General features: G+C 46.7%; 1 long non-coding RNA gene across 1 annotated transcript in view; it reads left to right on the top strand.

Moving 5' to 3' along the window:
- Positions 1-3,393, top strand: part of LOC126504514 (uncharacterized) — a 17,459-nt gene extending 14,066 nt beyond the window's left edge. Inside the window, exon 3 of the long non-coding RNA XR_007592635.1 lies at positions 103-3,393. This is a non-coding gene — a long non-coding RNA (uncharacterized lncRNA). The remainder of the gene's footprint in view (positions 1-102) is intronic.
- Positions 3,394-8,028: the final 4,635 nt, after the last annotated feature.

The raw sequence follows: 8,028 nt of genomic DNA, 5'->3' as shown, positions 1-8,028 counted from the left end.
AAAAACCAAAAAAAAAAAAAAAAAAAAAAAGAATATCCCAAGTCTTAAAGAGCATACCTCCAAAATGGCATTTAAAAGTTTTATTTTTTTTCTTTTGTGCAGGTATGTGCCACAAGAGTGGAGTGCCTACAGAGGCCAGAAGAGGGCATCAGAAGCCCTGGAAATGGAGTTACAGACCATGAGGGTCCTGGGAATTGAATCCAGGCCTTCTGAAGAGCCAGCAGTGCTCTCAACTACTGAACCATCTCTCCAGACCAAAGAGGGAATGTTTTATCTCACAGGAAATTACTATACAACACACACACACACATACACACACTAGTGTAAATTCACAATCTCTTTCAAAAAAGGACAGCACAACTCTGGCATGCTTGCTTAGAAACAATGGTCAAAAGGGACCTGGTAAGATTGTTCAGTGGGTAAAGGCACTTTATAGGCAAGCCTGGTGATATGAGTTCAAGCACCAGATCCTGATGTAGGAGGGTTATCTGTCTATGTGTTAATTTCATTGGTTAATAAAGAAACCGTCTTGGCCTTTTGATAGGCCAGCCCTTAGGTAGGTAGAGTAGACAGAACAGAATGCTGGGAAGAAGGCAGTGAGGCAAATGCCATGAAGCTCCGACCTAAGATGGACATAGGCTAGAATCTTCCCGGTAAGCCACCACCTTGTGGTGCTACAAACATTAATAGAAATGGGTTAATCAAGATGTGAGAATAAGCCAATAAGATGCTGAAACTAATGGGCCAGGCAGTGTTTAAATGAATACAATTTGTGTGTTGCTATTTCAGGGCATACGCTAGCCAGGCAGCCAGGAGCCAGGTGGCAGGAACGCAACCTGCTGTTCCTTCTACAAGATCCCATGTGAGGATAGAAGTTGTCCTATGACCTTCATGCATGCACCATGGCACCCCCACCACCATACACCCCAAAAGCAATAGAAAAAGGAATCAATGGTCAGAGACATATTCGTGTTTTCTGTTTCTAGAAGTAGGCAAACTGTTCAATGTAAAGTTCCTATTACACAATCCCAAGTACTTGAAGTAAGTCCTGAGTGACTGTTTCTCACAACTCAGATAGTGAAGTTTAAGATTAGCAGTAACTACCACAGGGCCCCAGCCTGAGACTAGCACATCAGACATTGAGCCCAAAGTGCTTTGTGGGCACTGAGGTGGTAGAAGGGAGACCATGCAGGGGAGGTGATAATGGAGCTAGGTCATGTCAGGGAGTCAGGCAGAGACCAGAGATGGAGAGGAAAGCATCCTGGGCAGAAATAACTGTCTGAGCAAGATGCATACAGACAGAGCCACTGAGGGCATCTAGAGGTGCTGGAGGAGGAGAGAACATTAGTGAGGCCATGTTTCCTGTGAGGGAGCTGAGCTCGGATAGTAACCACTGGTTCTGTGACCTCTGAGGGTGGACATGGAAGCTTGATTGCAAGGGAGGGGCATGGCCAAGCTGCAGACAAGGAAGAGAAGGTTGTAGAGGGCCTAGTTATCCATCTCTGCTTTGACTTTATTGACATTTAATACATTTAATACATATATGTCTATGTCGTGAATAATACACATATACATATATGTATATGGCTTGAATAATACATATATACATATATGTATATGGCTTGAATAATTTCCTTCTTGATTTCTAACGTAGTCTTAAGAAGGACTAACAGTAAGTTGGTAGAAGGAGAAATGTGGGCTTTAGTGGTTAGGTCAATGGAGTTGGTCTTGGGGTAAGGAAGGTGTCTTAGGGTTTCTGTTGCCTCAATGAAACACCATGACCAAAAAGTAAGTTGGAGAAGAAAGTATTAATTCAGTTGACACTTCCATATCACTATTCATCATCAAAGGAAGTCAGGACAGGAACTCAAACAGGGCAGGAACCTGGGACAGGAGCTGATGCAGAGGATCATGCCATGGAGGGGTGCTCCTTACTGACTTGCTCTCATGGCTTGCTCGGCCTTCTTTCTTATAGAAAGCCCAGGGATGGCACCACCCATAATGGACTGGGCCCTACCCCATCAATCACTAGTTAAGAAAATGCCTTACAGCTGGAATTTTGGAGGCATTTTCTCCATTGAGGTTCCCTCCATTCAGATAACTCCAGCTTGTGTCAAGCTGACATAGACCGCCAGCACCGCAGGTGTGGTGGCCTGAATGAGACAGCCTAGGCTCATTTATTCGCATGCCTAGGCCCCAGTTGACAAGTTGTTTGGAAGGAGGGGTGTGGCCCTGTTCAGCAGCTTGGAGGAGATGTGCCACCCAGAGTAGGGATTGAGTCTTCAGAAGCCTATGCCAGGCCCAATGTCTCTTTCTCTTCCTGTTAACAGCCTGCAGATCAGGATGTAAAGCTCTCAGCCCCACTTCCAGTGCTATGCCTGCCTGCTTCCCATCATGATGATAAACAACTAACCTTCCAAAACTGTAAGTAAACTCCCAACTAAATGCCCTCATTCATGAGTCACCTTGGTCATCGTGTCTTTTTATAGCAATAGAACACTAAGACAAGATTGTATTTGTTTTTGGCAAGAGGAGCTAGATAAGAGGAAGAGACAGAACCTTTAAGAGAAAGGTGGCGGGACCAGGAAAAATTGCTCAGCATTAAAGAGCACATACACTCTTCCAAGTTCAGTTCCCAGCACACCCATGAGACAGCTTATGGTCACCTGTAACTCCAGCTCTAGGTGACTCAGCTACCTTTTCTGCCCTCCACAGAACCTGCACTCACATGCTCATACCCCCACGCAGATGCACATACATGCATACATGCATACATACATACATACATACATACATACTGTTATGATTTACGGCAGGTGGGAGACCGCAGCAGGTAAGGGACAGACAAATATGCCATACAGAGAGAGCTTGGGTATGGATTTTAAAAATATAAGAGAAAAGCGGGAAATTGATGGAGAATAAGGATACATATGGAAGAGGCGGGCCCCCAAAGCAGCTGATGTTTAAAACAGAGATGATAGCTGGAATGAAACTTGGTATAGCACTGGTCTAATTTAATACACATGAGGCTCTGGATTTGATCCCCAGCACCGTAAAACAGCAAGGATGACGTTAGCGCCTACTGCACAGGACTGTTAAGGATATTGGGTAAGTCTGTTTATGTAACACAGAGAGGTCAATACACAGCGCGGCACACAGCTCGTGGCAGGTGCTAAGGAAGAGATAATGATGCTGATGTTGATGATGATGATGGCACTGATGATGAAAGCCTTTAGGGGACAGGAAAGATGAAGCCCACAGGTAGGCACAGGGGCACTAATGTGAGAATTCTTTCCACACGAGAGGTAAATAGAGTCAGTCTATCCTCTCTTTTTAAAGTCCCAAGGACAAACCACAGTATTCTACCAAAGTTCAACCTGGGGAAGCAGCGGGTTTAAAAGGCACGGGTGCAGGGGTTCTTACAGGCTTCTAGGGAAACCCAAAGCGGCCACACTAGAAAGTCTTCAACAGGAATGACCGTTTCCCCATAGACGCGTAGATGGAGTCCCCCTCAGTTAACCCTCCCCCGCCTTTGGATGCTAGCACCTCCAAGAGCCCTAGGCTACTATATGCAATTAGGGAAGAATTAAATTCAAATGGAAGGTACAGGAGGGACCCTCTGAAATCTCAGGTGACGTCTTTTCCCACCAGCTCGCTCTCTAAGGGATGGTCAACAGTCCAGATCTCAGGGGTCGTCTGCAAATAGTCACAGCTCTAAGTGAGACAAGGAAGAGGCGGTGCTGCCCTTAGCCTCCAGTCGGAAATCACCCTTTAGACCGGCTGCCTTTGCCTGGGGTTGGACTCACCCTTCCCACTGGTTAAAAACTCCCGAGGGTCACAGAGTGTGCACTCTCAGTCCCTGTCCCTCCTACTCACTCATTTAGCTGGAATGTCTTGTCCCCGTGGCAGGTATAGTCCACAGCCAGGAGCAGTCCTGTTTGGGTCATATTGTCTCTCATGTCATCCCGAGAATAGGAGGAAGCTAAGGTGTTCACACACTAGTCTTAGGGTTGGTATAGACCAACGATGGGGCGTTAGTGTGGGGCAGCAGTGTCTGTGTGTGTGCTTTAGAGTTTCCTCGTGACGATGGTTGGAGTTAGGATGGCGAGAATTAGGTGGGCAGGTGTTCTGAGAAAGGGATAGGGTGCCTAGGTGGCAGAAGAATATTCTTTCCCTTCCCTTGGAGTCCTGTATGGTAACCGCGGCCATGGACCCCAGTATTTGAAGTTCTCCTGTTAATCAGTTGCAGTGATAAAAAAAAAAAGGGGGGGGGCGGGGGAGGGAGGCAGTCCTTCAACCTCAACGTCTGTTGTAGAACTTGAATGGAATGGTTGAGCAACCAGTACCAACGTCATCTGATTTCTAAGGAGCACTTCGCTCTATGAGTTTGGTTTCATCCCAGCAGCGGACACCTCCAGGAGTGTGTACCCCGGAAACTCTGGGACCTGCTTCGGGTCTTCTTGGCCCAGAAGGTAAGTCCGCCCCATCTGCACATCGTCCGGCCTCCTGAGGGTCCTCTTCTGAGGGACTGGTGGAGTGATTTCGCCTGGAGTGGATGCATCAGATGTCAGAAATCTCAGGAAGCTTCCGCGCAGGTTCACGATGCTGCCGATGCGGTCTCCATGCGCCTAGCGCCACCTTCCGGACATTGCCGGTCATTTTGCCCCTGCAATTGTGAGGAACCAAAGAGGAACAGGTTAACGGGAGAGGGGTGGGAATATTAGATGGTAACCAGGAATGAGGAGCCCAGGCCCAGGGAGGACTCCAGGCTTAATGCTGAGGCTCCTCTGTAGGACCTCACCTGGTCACAGTGCACGGGTTTTCCCTGGGGACTGCCTCCAGACCCTCCAAGCAAAGTACATCCATTCAGACTTCCTCGAAGTGAAGTTGCAAATCTAGCTGAATCGTATAAACTGGTTCTCTGCAAATAGAGAAACCATAGCCTTGGTATCTTGAAACAAATGTATTACTTGCCAGCACAAAGAGCAAACACAGTTTTGGCGTCTGCATTTACCTGTTTGCCCATGTGAGAATATGGCAATCCAACAGTGATGCACAGGGGTACAGTGCATGCCAGAGGCCCTGGAGTCAATCCCAGCACCAACACCAAAATACTCAACAAGAACCCTAGTGTGGTTTAGTGGAAAGAAGATGAATGATACAATGTATAGTCCAGCTTTCAGTCTGTGATGCCCTTTCTTAGAAAAGGATGAAAGGAATGTGTTACTAATATTATTCAGTCAAGCTCTGCTCCTTCACGTCCTTCCCAGTTCTGGGGTGGGAGGGGCTAGTCTCTGAAAGTCTAGAGAGGCTTACTTGCAAGGTTAGGGCTTGGACAGAGGAAGGGGGAAGAGCAGATGATAGAGGTGAGGAAAGAGGAGACAGACTCAGGGGAACCTGGAGAGACAACCAGGAGATGCCAGTTGGTCTTGAACCCTGCTGCTCCTCGTGGCAAAGACAGGTTGATGTTTTCTTGGCTTGTTCTGTTTTTGAGATGGCCTCACCCTATGGTCTAGACTGCCCTACAATCTGCGGTGATCAAATGCTGTCACTTCACTCATGAGCCACGTGACTGAGACATCAGCTTTTATTGTTTTGTCCACAGAACTAAGCAGCTTCCGTACAGGGGAAGAGCTGACAGGAAGTGCAGGTTTAGCAGGCTATGTACAAAGAAAAGGCTGTGACTTCTTCTCTACTCTTTTATGGAGTGGACAGAGGCAGGCCTACAGGAAGGGTGGAGCGCCCTTGGGTCCTAGGCAGAATCTAGCCAGAACTGTCCTGGGAGGCTTAAGGAGGGGCCCTGGAGTGTTCCCTGAGGGGCTCTAAGCCCAGCCTCTGCTGACTTTTGACTAAAAAAGCAGAAAAGTATCTGTTTGGGTGTCTGGTAGCAGCCTACACCTCCACCCTGTCCCCAAGATCAGCCAGAAAGGATGTTTGCAAGAAAATCCAAGGTACTCATGAGGCCCATAGGTGAGGGGGTGACTCCAAGTGGCTCTGTGGGAGCACAAGTACAGTGCCTGCAAGTATTCAGCCTTTAGCTTGGTGTTGCCTGTGGATACACTGGTTAACATTGGTGCACAAAACCATGTGAAGATTAGTGTTAATTATCAGTTTGATAAGATCTAGGCTTACTGGGGATGGACCTCTGAGCATGCCTGGATGAGAATTCTGATTGAAGACCTATCTAGTATGGATAGCCTGGTTCTATGGCAGGGAATCCTGGACTGTATAAAGCAGAGAAAAGTTACTGAGCTCTATCAAGCATGAATTCATTACTGTAATGATCTGTGTCCTGTTCCTTTAAGAGACAAACTCCCCCACCTCCACTGAGGCAAGCAGATCTTCCTTCCAGCCTGAGTCTCTTCCTTTCCAGCTTTCTCCCTAAGAGGCAGCTTCTGCCTTTCTCTCTTCTGCACACTTCTCCCCCTCTCTCTCCCTCTTTTTCTCTCCTCTTTCCCCCTTTTCCCCTTTCCCATTTTCTTTTTTTTTTAAATCCCCTTTCCCATTTTCATTTTCTCTTCCCTCCCATAACCCACTAAATAAATATCCAACCTCACTCTACATGGTGTGAGACCCCCTTCTGTCTTGTCTCTCACCTGCTGCAGCTGTGGCTCCTCGTGGGACTGGCTGCCTTTGTGGCCCGCCGCCTTAGTCTTGTGGCCCACTGCCCACTGGGGACTTGCAGCATTTTACTTTTACCATAACAATTACTCTCTGCTTCTTAGCTACCTATTAGATCAATCATGTGCCTTAGGCAGGCAAGGTGAAACAAATGTAGCACATCTTTACATCATTAACAAAGGCAGCAGAAAAAAATGTAACACACCTTCACATAGAGTAACATTCTGCCCCATAAACAACTGAAACACATCTTTACATAGTTAAACTATACCACAGGTGACAACTTGCATCTCTCCCTGCAGACATAATGTGATTAGCTTTGCCTTCTCTACAATGCTGGCTATTGCATTTTTTTTTTAGGGGCTATTGTTTTGTAGTTTTGGTCAACTTAACATAAGCTAGATTCATTTGTGTAGTGATATTTTATGTTTTAATTAATAAAGTCTGCCTGAAGATCAGAGTGCAGAGGTAAACCACTAGAAGCCATGGAGTGGTGGCTCACACCTTTAATCCCAGGACTTGGAGACAGAGGCAAGGGATCTCTGTTAGTTCAAGGCCAACCTGGGCTACAGAAGATTGAGTCTGTCTAAAAGAGAAACAGAGTTCACACAAAGGTGATCCCAGCACTTGGGATCCCACACATTTAATCAAGGCACTGGGGAGGTAGAAACAGAAGTGATTTGGCTGGGTGGAGAGAGGAATATAAAGTGGAAGGAGCCAGGAATTCAGTGCAGTCTGAGGATCACCCCTGCAGTCAGAGGACAAAGTCTGAAGAGACAGTTTGAGGATAGAATCGTCTTTTTAGTCTGAGCATTGGTAGAGGTAAAAGGTCTCTCTGGTGGCTGGCCACACTGCTTCTCTGATCCCTCAGCTTTTACCCCCTAATATCTGACTCCAGGTTTTATTTATTAATACCAACTAGAATTCGTGCTACACATTTGGGAAGAGGGAGCCTCAGCTGAGGAACTGCCTCCATCAGATAAGCCTGTGGACAAGTCTGTGTCCCTGAGCAGGGGGTTCTGGGCAGTGTTCTGGGCAAGGCAGTGAACAGAGTTCCTCCATGGTCTCTGCTTCAGTTCCTGACTCAGCTTCCCTCAATGATGGACTGTAGCAGGAAAGTCAAATTAGACCCCTTCTTCCCCAAGATGTTTTGGTCATGGTGTGTATCACAGCAACAGAGAGGCTAACTAGAACACACAGGCTATAATAGACTGTCTCTCCTTGAACTGTAAGTCAAACCAAACCCTTTATTTCTTGGGTCTCTTCTTGTCAAATATTTGGACACACTAACAAGAAAAGCAATAAATATAGTACAGACACCTCTTAAAGACCACAAGTCTCAGAGCTGACTTTAACAAGTTGAATGTCCATGAAGAGAGATACCTATATGCTTGGACACAGTCCAAG

The sequence above is a fragment of the Alexandromys fortis genome, unplaced genomic scaffold (genome assembly GCF_014885135.2).
Source record: "Alexandromys fortis isolate MF-2015 unplaced genomic scaffold, M_Fortis_MF-2015_v1.1 scaffold_12, whole genome shotgun sequence".
Taxonomy (NCBI): domain Eukaryota; kingdom Metazoa; phylum Chordata; class Mammalia; order Rodentia; family Cricetidae; genus Alexandromys; species Alexandromys fortis.
This window is presented reverse-complemented; position numbering and strand designations above follow the sequence as displayed.